The sequence below is a fragment of the Onychomys torridus genome, chromosome 4 (assembly GCF_903995425.1).
Source record: "Onychomys torridus chromosome 4, mOncTor1.1, whole genome shotgun sequence".
Classification (NCBI taxonomy): Eukaryota; Metazoa; Chordata; class Mammalia; order Rodentia; family Cricetidae; genus Onychomys; species Onychomys torridus.
In genome coordinates this window covers 72,871,441-72,887,865 of record NC_050446.1, presented here as the reverse complement: position 1 = coordinate 72,887,865, position 16,425 = coordinate 72,871,441, and the positions used below count along the sequence as shown (strand labels likewise).

Genomic DNA, 16,425 nt, shown 5'->3' with positions numbered 1-16,425 from the left:
ATTTGACAAAATCCAACACACCTTCATGATGAAGGTCTTGGAGTGATCAAGAATACAGGGAACATACCTAAACATAATAAAGACAATCTACAGCAAGCCAACAGCCAACATCAAATGAAATGGAGAGAAACTCAAAGCAATACCACTAAAATCAGGAACAAGGCAAGGCTGTCCCCTCTTCCCCTACTCATTCAATATAGTACTTGAAGTTCTAGCTAGAGCTATAAGACAACATAAAGAGATTAAGGGGATACAAATTGAAAAGGAAGAAGTCAAGCTCTCCCTATTTGCAGATGACATGTTAGTATACATGAGTGACCCTAAAAATTCAACCAAGGAATTGATACAGCTAATAAAAACCTTCAGCAACATTGCAGGATACAAGATCAACTCAAAAAAATCAGTAGCCCTCCTATATAGAGTAGACAAACAGGCTGAGAAGGAAATCAGAGATACATCACCCTTTACAATAGGCACAAATGATATAAAATACCTTGGGGTAATGCTAACTAAGCATGTGAAGGACCTATATGACAAGAACATTAAGTCTCTGAAAAAAGAAATTGAAGAAGATGTCAGAAAATGGAAAGATCTCCCATGCTCATGGTTAGGCAGGATTAACATAGTAAAAATGGCGATCTTACCAAAAGCAATCTACAGATTCAATGCAATTCCCATCAAATTACCAACACAATACTTCACAGATCTGGAAAGAATAATATTCAACTTCATATGGAAAAACAAAAAAACCAGGATAGCCAAAAGAATCCTGTACAATAAAACAACCTCTGGAGGCATCACAATCCCCAACCTCAAGCTACCATAATAAAAACAGCTTGGTACTGGCATAAAAACCGACATGTGGACCAATGGAAACAAATTGAAGACCCTGACATTAACCCGCACACCTATGAACATATAATTTTTGACAAAGAAGCCAAAACTGTACAATGGAAAAAAGAAAGCATCTTGAACAAATGGTGCTGTCACAACTGGATGTCAATGTGTAGAAGGCTGCAAATAGATCCATATAGGTCACCGTGCACAAAACTTAACTCCAAGTGGATCAAAGACCTCAACATAAATCCAGCTTCTCTGAACCTGATAGTAGAGAAAGTAGGAAGTACTCTTGAACACATTGGCACAGGAAATCACTTTCTAAATATAACACCAGTAGCACAGACACTAAGAGAAACAATCAATCAATGGGACCTGCTGAAACTGAGAAGCTTTTGTAGAGCTAAGGACATGGTCAATAAGACAAAGTGACAGCCTACAGAATGGGAAAAGTTCTTCACCAACCCCACATCTGACAGAGGGCTGATATCCAGAATATATAAAGAACTCAAGAAATTAGACATCAAAATGTCCAACAGTCCAATTAAGAAATGGGTTATAGAACTAAACAGAGTATTCTCCACAAAGGAATTTCAAATGGCTGACAGACATTTAAGGAATTGCTCAACATCCCTAATTATCTGGGAAATGCAAATCAAAATGACTCTGAGATACCACCTTATACCTATCAGAATGGCCAAGATCAAAAGCACAGAAGACAGCTTATGCTGGAGAGGATGTAGAGCAAGGCAAACACTCCTCCACTGCTGGTGGGAATGCAAGCTTGTACAGCCACTTGGAAATCAATATGGCACTTCCTTAGAAAATTGGGAATCCATCTCCCCCAAGACCCAGCTATACCACTCTTGGGCATATACCCAAGGAATGCTCAATCATACCATACAAGGGCATTTGCTCAGCTATGCTCATATCAGCATTGTTTGTAATAGGCAGAACCTGGAAACAACCTAGATGCCCTTCAACTGAAGAATGGATAAAGAAAATATGGTACATATACACAATGAAGTACTACTCAGCAGAGAAAAACAAGGACATCATGAGGTTTGCAGGCAAATGGATGGACCTAGAAAAAAATCAACCCGAGTGAGGTAACCCAGACTCAGAAGGACAAACACGGTATGTACTCACTCATAGAAGGATACTAGATGTAAAACAAAGATGACTAGACTGCTACACAACTCCAGGGAGGCTACCTAGAAAATGGGACCCTAGGAAAGACACAGGGTTTGCCCAATGACAGAGAAATGGTTGAGATCTACATGAACAACCTGGACGACAATGGGAGTAATGAAGGGCACGATTTGAGGGAAAGAAAGCTTAGGGGTGCAGGAGATCCCAGCTGGATCAAGAACAGAAAGGGAGAATGAGGAATAACAGATCAGGATAAATGAAGACCACATGAGAACAAGAATAGGTAGAGTGCTGGAGAGGTCCCCAAAAATCCACTATGATACATCCTCTGTAGACTGCTGGCAATGGTCGAGAGAAAGCCTGATCTGACCTAGTCTGGTGATCAGATGGCTAAACACCCTAACTGTCCTGCTGGGACTCTCGTCCAATAACTGATGGAAGTGGATGCAGAGATCCTCAGCCAGGCCCCAGGTGGAGCTTCAGGTGTGCAACTGTGGAGAAAGAGGAAGGTGTGCAAAAGCGTGAATTGTTGAATCCAAGATTGCAGAAAGCACAGGGATAAATAGCCAAATGAATGGAAGCACATGAACTATGAACCAAAGGCTGTGGGGCCCCCAGCTGGATCAGGCACTCTGGATAAGTGAGATAATTGAATAGCTTGATCTGCTTGGGAGGCACCCAGTCTGTGGGACTGGGACCTGTCCTTAGTGCATGAGCTGGCTGTTTGGAACCTTGGGCTTACACAGGGACACTTTGCTCAGTCTGGAAGGAGGGGACTGGACCTGCCTGTACTGAATCCACCAGGTTTAAATGATTCCCCAGGGGTGCCTTGATCTTGGAGGACATGGAAATGGAGGGGAGGGGCTGGAGGGAGGGTGGGGCTGGGGTTGGGAGGGGGGAGGACAGAGGAACCCATGGCTCATGTATAAAATTTAAAACACATAATAATAAAGAAAAAACAAAAACAAAAACAAAAGAAAAGAAAGGGGGGACACAACAACAGACACTGAAGAAATCAAGACAATAATTAGGTCACACTTAACAAATCTGTACTCCACAATATTTGAAAATTTAACGGAAATGGATAATTATATATGTATACATATACACATACATATATTATATAAAAATCAAGATCAGATAAACAATTTAAGCAAACATATAACCCTTAAGGAAATAGAAGCAGTCATAAAAAGCCTACCACCTAAAACAACAACAACAACAAAATCCCATAGTTGGTTTTATTCCAGAATTCTACCATACCTTCAAAGAAGAACTAATGTAATTACTCCACAAAATAGAAACAAAAGTAAATTTTCTTAATGCATTTTATGAGACAAAAGTCATCCCAATACCCAAACCCCACCAAGATTCAACAAAGAAAGAAAATTACAGACCAGTTTCCCTCATGAGTATAGATGCAAAAATACTCAATAAAATTCTTACAAACTGCATCCAAAATCCCATGGAGATCATCCATCACTATCAAGTAGACCTCATTCCAGAGATTCAGGGATGGTTCAATATACAAAAATCAGTCAATGTAATCTACCACATTAAAAACAAAACAACAACAACAACAACAAAAAAACCTAAAGAAAAATTGAACATATGAACATCTCATTAGATGATGAAAAAGCCTTTGGCAAATTCTATCATCCCTTCATGATAAAAGTCCTGACAAGATCAGAGAAACAAGGGACATACCTAATATAATAAAGACAATTTACTTTAAGCCTATATCCGACATCAAATTAAATAGAGAAAAAAATCAAAGCAATTCCATTAAAATCAGCAACAAGACAAGGCTGTACACTCTCCAAATCTATTCAATATTGTAATTGAAGTTTGGGGTAAAGCAGAAAGACCACTGAAAGAAATCAAGGGGAAACAAATTGAAAAGGACAGAGTTAAACTGTTGTTTTGTTGATTTGTTTTCAGTATTTTTTTTTTTTTTTGGAGATGATGTTCTAGTCTACATAAGCAACCCATAAATATTCAACCAGGGAATTCTTACAGCTGATAAACACCTTCAGTAATGTTACTGGATACAATATTAACAACAAAAACAACAAAAATAAATCTGAAGCCCTTCTATATACAAACAACATACGGACTGAGAAAGAAATCAGGAAATAGTACCCTTCATAATAGGTGTAAATATTATAAAATATCATGGGATAACCCTAACCAAGCAAGTGAAAGACTTGTAAGACAACAATTTCATGTCTTTGAAAAAAGAAATTGAGGGATAACAGAAGATGGAAAAAAATCTTGCACGTTCATGGATTAACATATTAAACATGATCATCCCACCAAAAATTGACTCACTACAATTTCCACCAAAATTTCAACACAAATCTTTACAGACCTTGAAAAGACAATACTCAGCTTCATATAGAAAAATTAAAAATTCAGGATAGCTATGTGTGTCTGAGCTATGTCCTCTGCACATACTTTAATACTTTGTAGCTTGTTTGTTCTTGTGTGTCTCCCAACAGCAGGAATGAAGGTTGTCTCTGACTCTCTTGTCTGTACTTGGGATCCTTTCCCTCCTACTTGATAGGAGGTTTTGTGTCTAGTCTTATTGTAATTTGTTAGGCCATGTTTGGTAGATACCCCTGGGAGGTCTGCTCTTTGTCTTTAAGGGAACTGGAGGAGAAGTGGATCTGGGGAAAAGGGGAGCTGGGGCTAAAGGCTTGGAGGAGTGAAGGGAGAGGAAACTATGGTAAGGGTGTATCCTATGAGAGAAAAAATAAAAGAAAAAGAAAAAATAATGCAAATGAGCTATATCCTAAATTCACTACCTAGTATGCTTTACAGCATCACGTAAATTCAATGTATGTGTATCAAGTGGATGAAAAAGGAAGACATGATCGCACATGTAAGTTGGTTGTTATAAATTTTCAGTTTTTTAAACAACTAAGCAAATACAAAGGGAAAACTAATGTATAATTCAGAGATAAAAATGTGTGCAATGTCTATCTGTGAAATTCCCATATGTTTGTTTGTCTTGGCTTTTGTACTGTACTACTATGAGGATAAATGAGTTAATATAGAGAAAAAAATTAGAAGGACATTTAAATATCTGTTGTTGTTTTCAATGTTTTCTCTGTTTATTTATGACTGCTTAAGTCCTTCTATAGAAGCCTATGGGAATATTTACTGTCTCAATCTGATGTGTAAATGAATCATTCTATTGAGTCCTCATAATATGATTCATCATTGTGAGCTTTATTAAAATGTTTGCTTTTTTATTAAATATAATTATAATAAAATCTATGGATTCCCAAGAAATTCGCTGATGTGTTTCAAACCATGTGTGCGCCCTTTGAAAGTATATGTGACTTTTTAATTAAATGTGATTATCTAAGTATTTTACAAAGAAATTATCAACTTTATCATTGCCTCATCAGAGAATACTAGGGCTCAGAAATGAATGAGTTCTATGCACACAAATTTGTTAGATTGCAGTCTAACAGGATCTATGAGAGATCTAAAAGTAATTTAAAGTAATTTAGTGAACTAGTATTTCTCTATGTATTACTTATGTGTGTTTATAAGTATGCTTACTGCTGTTGTTGGATGAACTAGAGACTCCTGTGAGTGAGAGGAAAGGATCAAGTCCAGTTGCTCAACAAGTTTTAAAGAAATATGTCTCCAGGAAAGGTTCTTGAGTTGTAGACTGCCATAGTGTCACACATATTTGCCTTTTACTTTAAACACCAATAATCCAGTCAGTTTTTTATTCTATGTCACCCCTTTATGGCAATAGAAGAATCAAAATATAAGAAGACAAAATAAGGTAAGGAAGAATTTTCAAAAGGGGAGAAATGTGATTGCATCTATTCCATAACTTTCCTTCACATTAGTAAATGTGGTGGTATTTGTTCCCCAAAATATTGTGCACCCCAATAAATTTATCTGGGCTCAGAGAACAGACAGCCACTAGATACAGAGCCAAAAATGGTGGCTAGATAATGGGTTAGAGCAAGCCATAGCAGAAGCTGGGCGGTGGTGGCACACGCCTTTAATCCCAGCACTTAGGAGGCAAAGCTAGGCAGATCTCTGTGTGTTCAAGGATACAGCCAGCATGGAGACACACGCCTTTAACCCCAGAAATCAAGCCTTTAATCCCAGGGAGTGACAGCAGAAAGAGAAAGATACATAAGTTGTGAAGATCAGAAACTAGAAGCATTTGGCTGGTTAAGCATTTGGCTGGTTAAGCATTTGGCTGGTTAAGCTTTCAGGCTTTTAGTCAGCAGTTCAGCTGAGATTCATTTTGGATGAGGACACAAAGGCTTCCAGTCTGAGGTAACAGGATCAGCTGAGGAACTGGTGAGGTGAGGAAGCTGTGGCATGTACTACTTCTCTGATCTTCCAGCATTCACCCCAATACCTGGCTCAGGTATGAGTTTATTAATAAGACTCTTTAAGATTCATGCTACAAGTATAATTTAATACTTAAGGGATGTTTTAATTCACAACTGCATTAATATTTATTTACCTTTCAGGATATTGGTCCATGATCATGACTGATGGGAAATGAGGAAATATTAGGGTTTTTAATGTCACTGAAGAACAATAATGTGAAAATCATGGGAAAATGATATTTCAAAAACTATGTAACTAAAGCACAGTTTCTATTAAAAAAATAAACTCAAATAGGATGTTGAAGGAAGGATAATTTCAGAAGATGGACAGATTATATCCTCCATGGATATGAAATGGATGAATCCCTTCAGACCTTGAAATTGAGGGTAGAGAATGAGAACAGAAAGATTACAAAACAAATCCACATATCTCAGATTGTGTTAACAAAGTATAGAAAGTTATGTTTCTCTCTATGATGTTCTCTTGTTACCCCACAGACACTAAATATTCTTATATCTTCTTATACTACCCTTAATTTGATGCACATGCATATATCTGCATATGTATATGCATATTCAAGTATGGCATATATGTTCAATCAAGAAATTGGTTTATCTATACATACCTCTCTCTCTTCTCTCTGTCTCTGTCTCTGTCTCTGTCTCTCTGTCTCTCTCTGTCTCTGTCTCTCTCTGTCTTTCTCTCTCTCTCTCTCGTGTGTGCGTGTGTATGTGTGTGTGTGTGTGTGTGTGTGTGTGTGTGTGTGTGTGTGTGTGTGTTATTTTTCTGTCCCTGTCCAGGTTAGTAACAGCTTTTGTAAAATCTAACAAGTTCATCTTGAGCAAAAGTCCTTACTTAGCAAGTCAGACAGGGAAGAATCTGGTTTCAGAAAGTTAGTAATGCAGTTAATGGCCTTGTTGTCTGTCTATGCTTACTTTGGATTGATGATGAGCTAGGAGGAATTGATAGTCATTAACCCCCAACTGCTCATTAATCCTTAGGAAATGCCTTGTGCCAAGGTCATCATTGCCTCCATAGGCTAAAAGCAAACAAGCCAACAATAGCACCCAAAAGGCATATGGATTTTTGTAATGAGTAATGCAATTTAAATTGCTATGTGAGGCAGTCTGAACAGAATAAATAGCAAACAGAGTCATTCAGATTGTAAAACCACCTTTCAACATTTACAGAGTGCTTACTTCCTTGTTCATTATTAAAGAGTACATAGCCCTAATTTCCTAGACAGTAGCCAAAACATATATATAACCCCTAGCAAAAATCACTAAAGATGTCTAGGATTCATTTTTATGGTAGTGTTTCAAAAAAGAGAATTTGAAAATTTCCTTTAGCTCTGTTAATATGTAAGTCTAAGTATGCTTACCAACACAACACCTAGAGGGAATTCCTGCAATTTTGTAAGTATCTCTCATTGATCATTTGAAACAGAACACTAAAAGAAGCCTACCATAAAAGATTGAGTCATAAACCAATGCCATGCCCTACCCTGAATGAGTGAGTATGTCCTTAGTGGATAATTATTAGTTCCAATAGAACTAGCATCATTTGTGAAGTCAGGAAGGTGATACAGACTTGAGATATGGTGGCATATCTTGATTTGAATGAGAAAAACTCTAATATTCTAAGGAAGAGACAAACAGACATTGCCCTTCTATATTGGTTGTTGAGGGCCTACTGGGAGTCAGGAAAAGTACCCATCTATTGCCTTTTAGGCTCACATTCCTGTTAATGATTTTATAGTATACTATAATTGATAGGTGACTGTTCAAGGAGTTAAACAAAACTCTAGAAAAGTTTGGCCTGCACTATAGCATCACTATTAGTAAGAAAGGAACAAAATTTGGAGAAAAATGTATCTTGGAAAATAGATACTAAATGGGTGGAGACTGCATCAAAATAAATATGAACACAAAGCAGAATACGGTGTGGGCTGACATCTATTAGTAATATGTGCTGATGCATAGTGACATACAAAATAAGGGGAATGAAATACTACCAAGTGGTGAGAAGACACACAATATAGCATTTTATATACAGAAGGGGTTAAAGGAATTGCTTTGTCTTTGTGTCAGCAGAAGATAGGAAACTGAGGAGAATATATTTAGGGCAAAGTAAGGAAGCAGCAGTAAATGTTGGCATTAGGGAACTAACAGAGTGTCCTCAGTCAAAGGCACTGAAAGGCGCTGAAACAGTAGTGTCTGGACTAAGTTCCAAGATCCTAAATGACAGCTGCTATAATGTTATGATTTTCTAATATCTAATTTGAAAGTTTCACTTTGTAGGTTCATTTTTAATTTCTCCAGCACTCAAGATTCCATGTTATTAGATGCTCTGACTTTTATGTACTTCATTATCTAAAACAGTTCTGGCTATCTAGTTCAGATTCTTAGTGAATCTGTAAGCCAAAAGTCTTCCAGTGCAGAATGACTTAGGACTTTAATAAATTCTCCAAAATGACCCACAGAAACCTGATAAGGAAACTCTTTAATTGAGTCTGTGTTTATGTGATCTAAGCAAGGGGAGGAAACAGAATAGACTCTTTCTGTGATTTCCAGGCAACGCATTTAATCAGAATGCAGATAGCAGGGATGGCCTCCTAATTGGAACTGGAAACTGGTTTCAAGTAACCTCAACCCTGTTAACAGTGCATAATGAGGACACCTTGGTGATGACAAGTCAGATAATGGAAATGACTGGAATCAGTGATTTCTTTGTTTCACCCTAATGACCACAACAGAGGGAATCATTCAGAAAATGCAGGCATCTGAAAACTGGATTCTTATTTATTGTTTATAAGACAGACCTACTTTCACTCTGTGTCATGTTAGTCTTAGGTTGTGCATATTGGATGGAACTGAGTTCCCCCTCTGCATAGCCCTGTATTTGTTCTCAAATTACCATGGAACCTTGCAAGCTAAGGACTCAGTTCTAACATTAATGAAGTTTGGTTAACACAGTACCATGTAAAGTAAAAAAAATCCCTGTATTTTTCTGTATTCATTGTTCCTTTAATGCACATTATGTAGTAAATATGCCATGAGAAACAATTAGACATGTGTGTGAAGAATATTAAACATCCAAGTGCCCCTTGGCATCTGGAAGGAACAAAGAATAAGGAGGCCAGAGTATGCTGTTCCTTAAATCATCAGTAGTTAACCTACTTTTCTTACTTTAGATAAAAATTCCTTCTTGGTTTCTTTTCCCACCATCTGTCTTTGTTCTCTGAAGGATTCATTTTAGAAAGAATGATTCAGTCTTAAAAAGAGCCACAGGGTGGGGAGAATCACTGTAAAACACTGTCTCCTAGATATGACATAGCAACAGCAATTGTGGATGCACAATAGCAGTGACCATCTGCAAAGGGGTGGCAAATACACACACACACACACACACACACACACAGACACACACACACCTATACACACATGCATTCACACATATACACATAAGAGAAAAAACGAGAAAGGGTTACAAGTAGGAAGGTCTGGTTGGGAAAAATAAGTGGGTCAAAAGCTGTGGGAGAGGAAATAAGATAATGGAGGAGGTGAATGTGTTCACAATACACTGCATACACATAAGCAATACAAAAAGAACAGGAATAATTTTATAAAGCACAAGGCAGTGTTGAATATAGATAGTCCAGGTTTTAGGTAAAAATATAATAACTCAAACTTTCTCTACCAAAGGGTAAAAGATATATGATTTATTTCTATGCCAAGTGTGAAGTAGAGAGATAAAGCTTAATGAAAAGTAAACAAAAATCTCCACAAAAAGGAAGTAAAGGTGGTGTGGCTATCCATCCTGAATTCCATTCCATAGTCACACTTTCAAAGATGCAATCATGCTATCAGAGATAGAATAGACATGCAGACACATGCAAAATCCAGATGTCAGTGTTTGAAAAATAGCTGTCTTTGCATAAAATCTGACCCACCATTTATGGTTTATATAAAGATCTCTGAAAACATTTCCACAATCATTTTGTATTTTCCATGTGTTTCTTTCACAGTTCTTAAATTTTTCATATTTTTTTGAGAATTTTATACATGAATAAATATATCCCTCTGTGTCTCTCCTCCAGTTTTTCCTATTTCTTCCATCAACTTTTATGTCTTCTTGTCACACACACACACACACACACACACACACACACACACACACACACACCCTACCCTTTCCAATTAGCATCATCTATATGCTTAAGTGTTTAGGGCTCATCACTTGACCACTTGGGACTGGATAACCTATGAGAGGGATTCTCTGTGGAGACAGCTGTTTCTTTCTCTCTCAACAGCCATTAATTGTAGCTCTCCATCTACAATGTGCCTCTCTGAAGTTTACTCCAACTATGTTGGCACGTCAACTTGTGTAGTTAGAGTAAAAAAGAGCAATTTTCAGAGATGCTCACTCTTAAACAGCATAAACTATTTTCGAACAGATCAACTAGAATGAAGACAACCAAGTGATTATATTTAACTCCTGGATAACAAATTAGAAGTTTCTATTTTAATTAATTTTTATCTAAGAATTAAGAAAGAAATTAAACTTCTCTCATATGACTGGCAGTGGAATCATTGGTCACATTACATGTGTGAGGAATCCTGATTAAAGATAATTTGGTTACATGGGTTTACCAGGGCACTACTACTGGTTTATATGTTTGCAGTGCATTGAGTGGCAGTGCCGGCTGCAAGGATGCCTGGGTGGTTTTAGGCATTCTGGTATCTACCTTAAAGAAACTGTCATGCAGAAAATGGAGAATGGGGCTTAAGAAAATTCTTCCAAATAAAGTACAGAAGGAATATCTTCATGAGGCAAGTACAGGCACACACACAACAGCACAAGGAGTACCAACAATCAATAATGTGATAATGTTTTAATACAATGTTTGTCCTAGTTAATCTTATATACTTGTGTTTTCCTAGAGATGAATGTCTTTGGGATCTTCTACAAGCAACAGCTCTTACCAAGAGTCATGTCTCATCAAACTTGGTCATATCCATACTTCCATACTTCCTCATTTTTTTTCATTATAACAGTTCTTCCTAATTCCCTAGTTATCCAGAAACATGTAAGAATGATACTTAAATTGTTCGACTCTTAAAAAAAAAAGGAAGAAACATGCACTTTTCTTTTCTTACTCTTCTTATCCAACAAGAGACACTTACACATACCACTACACACAAAATCAACACCCTGTCCATCCTGTGGCTTCATTGGCACATGTCTTGGATCATGAAGGAGGATCTGGACTCAGGTGTGAGAGAGATGAACAGACCTGGCCTCTACTTTCTCCTTTGCCAACTGTCCCACAAAGTGTCTTCCTTTGCCTTTACTAGAATGATGAGTTCTAAGTCATATCAGGAAGAGTTAACCCTAAACACTTGGAAAAGAAGACCAAAATTAGCAATAATAAATTTGAGACTCTTACATTTGAAAAGGATACTGTGGAACAGGATAAAGTCACCTTTCTCACTCAGGATACTAGGATCTTATTGTTATCAACTCTGGACCTCCATTTTGTATCCTACTCAATAGTTTTTTTTTCTTTTTCTGTCATTGCCTTCATGTTAATTTAGGATCGTTTATGAGCTGTGAGATTATAGACATTAACTTGAATTTGGTAATGGTTCTTTTTTCTCTTTTTACTTTAAATTCCTATTAAAAAGGAAAAGCATCAGGAAAATGAGGAGAGTGAGAGTGACAGAATTTAAAGCCCATAGTGCACTCTGTGGTAGAAGGTAAGTCATTTATACACACAGTTGGCTATTCCTGAAAACAGTTCCAAGAAATAAGACTTGATCCTTCAACACAGAGGAGGAATCAAACACTCCAAATCGGTCATTGATCCCCAGTGGTACAGTTAGTAATTGATCTTATGCCTATCTAAATTTTTCCCTTGAACTGCAGTAATGTGTATGTGCTGTTTAGGTATGGAGCTTACAAATTGCTACATAAACTTTGCATAAAACACCACTCCTTTTGCAACTTCTCTATTAAGCCAAGGAGAAACAGTATTATAATTTACTGCTGCACTCATTGTTCATCATTTTTCTTTTCTTTCCCACCCCCACCTCTCTCAGTTGATATTAATCCCAATCCTATGGGCTACCATTTAACTAGATTACCAGCCCATTACTCCCTGCTTTTATATCTTTTGTTTTGAGACAAGGTGTCAATGAGTTTTCCAGGCTGGCCTTGAACTCACTCCATCAGATAATCCTTGAACTTAAGACCTTCTTGCCTCAGCCTCCTGAATAGCTGGGATGACAGACCAGCGTCAGAAGGCACAGATGCATTATTAATCTTCATAAAACTCATTGCTTAGATGTGTCTACACTCATGTTGTTATTATAAAACAAAACGGCATATTTCCACATTTACCTAAGGTATTATAATCATTCTGAGTGAGGTTGAAACTTGAGCCACCAACTTCAATGTCTTTCAGTGAAGCTTCACATGAAACAAGTTAGACAAAAATATCCAATGAAGTTGCTGGTACATGATAGGGTTTTTTGTTTTGTTTTGTTTTTCCTTTTTTCCCCCTCCAGATCAACTATTCTATTCTCTTGTAATAATAGAAACAAAATGTGGTTCTGCTCCATTCTGAATGTTGAAGATGAGAAGAAACTTCCATGTTGCTTGAATAAATCACAAAATAGTCACAGCTGGAGATGAAAGTGGGTCTTGGTCTGTGCACCACAAACATTCAACCAGCAGTCAAAGGTTCCTTCCTGCCAGGATGTATTATATTGGTAAACTTCACTCTCAATTCTTTTTATTTTTGAAGAAAAGCATTTCCAGCTAATAACACAATTACACTTAAGTATCAGGGTCCATTTTAGTATTATTGCATTTGTTAAATCTAACTGAGTCCAAATTACTTCCTCAATGCTAATAAGAGAGAGAGGACAGAGAAGGGGAAAATGGGGACTATGGGAGAGGGAGGATGGGGGTAGGGCAGGAGGAGAGGGAGGAGTAGACTTGGGGCAAATGAAGTTTTAAAAGAGTTTAACAAAGTAAAGAAGAAGTGAATACATAATGCCAGAGAGAAAAACAGAGATATCAATGCTCCCTACAGCCTCAAGTCCAATAAATGTCAGTTAAACCTGCTGCCCACAGTTTCTATGGAAACCCCTTAAGTTAGGAGTGGGGTAAAGGCATTTTTGGACTGCAATCCATAAGCTGTTTATTTAATTATAATGAAACATGAGACTGCTAAAGACAATACTATTATCATACTGATAGCATTTAGGATTCAACAAACAGGTTTGACAAAATAAAATGTCTATTTTGAAAAAGTTGTTAACTTCATGTTAATGTTATGTGAATAAGAGGCACCTAGTATTTACAGGACTTCACACATTATTTCCCTCAGGCAAACCCCAAATTAACTAAATGACATTCATTGAAAAGAGAATTCTTTGGAGTCTTCATGCCAATTATATTCCCCTACACCCAGTGAACAAAACCAAGGTCACAGCATATTTTCAATTAAACCCAAGATAGTACCAAAGTGCAGCACAGCTGGAAAAGCCAGCCAGTTATTACCCCATAGATCATTTGTGAGCAATGAATAGGTCTCTGGGGCTTTTCCGTTTTATAGGCATTTGAATATAAAAATAAAGAGAATAGCCTCAGATCAGCTTTTGCCTTCCAAAATAAATAAACATTTTTAGGGCATTATGTCTGGTGGCCTGAGGGGGGCGGGGGGTGGGGATGATTGGAAGTCATCAGGATCTCTCTGTCTCCTCTTTAATTTGGCCACAGAGAACCATCTGATTGATGGATTTATTCATTTCTTCCTTCTTTCACTAAGCAAACATGCCATTTTCTACTTTCACTGTATCAGTCCCTGTGCTAAGAGACAGGGAAGACAGGAATATTATTTGCTATCCCCTTCTTTAATTATGTGTCTTTCCCAGGGTAACGCACTAATTGGTCACCATACAGTTATAGAGGACTAACATGATACATAGGCAGTGGATTAAGAGTCCACCTTCAAGGAGATTACAATTTAGTGAGACAAAAGTATGCATAAATGTACCGAAAGAGGCAGTGTCCTCCCTGCTGCCTCTAAGCCTTATGCCTATGTAAGTAGGATTATCATCTGTGGGTGCTGTGCTGAGGCAGAAAATAAAGGAGTGTGTGTGTGTGTGTGTGTGTGTGTGTGTGTGTGTGTGTGTGTGTGTGTGTGTGTGTGTGTGTGTGTGTGTGTGTGTGTGTGTGAGAGAGAGAGAGAGAGAGAGAGAGAGAGAGAGAGAGAGAGAGAGCGCAAGAGAGCTGTTCAGATGAGGAGGTAAGATGGGGGCTTCAGGGCTGCACTTAGAGAGAACTCACATAAGCAATTGTGGACATGAACCCAAGACTTATGCAAATTATTCTGCACAATGTGCTGAAGGAAGAGGACTTCACAGGAGAACCAAATGTCAAGGCCAGTTATCTCTGGAATTGAATCAGGGAGCATGAAGCCAGATTCCAATTGGCAAAGGGAAAACTACACAGAATCAGCAAATAAGAATCACTGAACAGTTCGTTTCTGTTATATTGTGGTTTAAAAAAAAATTCAGTTCTCTTTTTGTAGTGGCTGGGCTTCCTACAAATTGCTCTAGCGAGGAATGTCTGTCATTGCTGTTATCGGATTTGACAGCATATAATGAACCACTTCATGTTAGCTGTCATTGTATTGTTCAGCATATTGTGGGAACCATTTAGCATGAATCATCACCCACCTTGTTCTCCATTGGGGTCTCTACGCAGTAAATAGGCAACGTGTTTGCCAACCTAAAAAACAAAAACAAAAAATAAACCATATCCATTAGACCGATTCAGCACATTTCCTGATCTGCCATGACAAACAACAAAGATACCAATGGTGACAATATTTATTGAATCATCATTGTATTTTAACACAGCTCTGGGCAGAAAGCCAATGCAGCTATTTTAACCACTGGCCATTTGGAAAAATGCACTTTTTAATGACAATAAAAACATGCGTTTGGAATCAGATCTGCAGTCCACACTTCGTTTCCTTTTATTAGATTTGTGAACTTAGGCAAGTCACATTTTCCTTCTGATCCAGTGTCTTAATCATAAGTACCTCATAGATCAAAAGAGGCAATGCCTAAAAATAGATGGGCAGTTAACAGTTAAACAACATTCAATTATTAATGCCAAATGACATGTTAATAGTTTGACATAAGCATCTGCTACAGATTTAATTTGGGTACATGTTTTTCTCCTATACCCAAAACATAAGAAAAAAATACATAGATTTCTCCTTAAAGAACTCTTATACATATGGAATGGAAACTAGAATCTAAGATTGAAAGGCACACAGTATGTGGAATGAGACTCTACATGACAGAATTTATGTTTCTTGAGTATCATTGAAATAAAATAAATATTCTTTATTCCTAACAATTAGAGTAATCTATCTCAAGTTTGGAAATGTATTTGGTACAAACTGCACTGAGATTTAACATAGGCAACTGTAGATAGGGAAATAACACAATTTGAAATCAAGATCAAATATTGAAATTGATATGGACATCATAAAAAATTTTATTGATAATAGGATGGGAGAGAATACTAGGGTGGAGGGCTGGTATTTAAATCTTCAAGCAATGAGGAGAAAATGAAGAGGAGGACTTTGGCTCACTCAGAAAAGGAGGTGTTAACAGTTAAAATAACCTGATAGCTGATGGAATAAGTTTCAAAGCTCAGCATTTTATTGTGTATGATGACTTCATTTGGAACAGATGATAAAAACTAAACACTTTTTACAAAGTAATATACTACTGCTGATCAAAATTATCATTAAGCAAATCAAATTGAGTTTAAGTGAAAGAGATCTTAGTGTTAGGAGGTGAATTTTGTGTTATTAATCTTAAAAACATGTAAACTCAACTTTATAAAAATTGCTCACAAATCTTGATTTTTGTATGAAATATTGGCTATCTTTCCAAAGGACATATGAAGTTACCAGTTGATGATCATGGTACTAACAATACCTCAGAAAACGCACAGGAAAGATCAAGAATG

The 16,425-nt window shown here is 37.2% G+C and overlaps 1 protein-coding gene across 5 annotated transcripts in view; it reads right to left on the bottom strand.

Moving 5' to 3' along the window:
* The window catches only part of Lrrc4c (leucine rich repeat containing 4C), a 1,309,582-nt gene that overhangs the window by 23,812 nt on the left and 1,269,345 nt on the right, over positions 1 to 16,425 (bottom strand). For all 5 annotated transcript variants that reach the window (XM_036183236.1, XM_036183235.1, XM_036183237.1 and 2 more), the window contains one exon: positions 15,114 to 15,165. The gene's annotated coding sequence lies outside the window, so the exon portion shown is untranslated. The remainder of the gene's footprint in view (positions 1 to 15,113; positions 15,166 to 16,425) is intronic.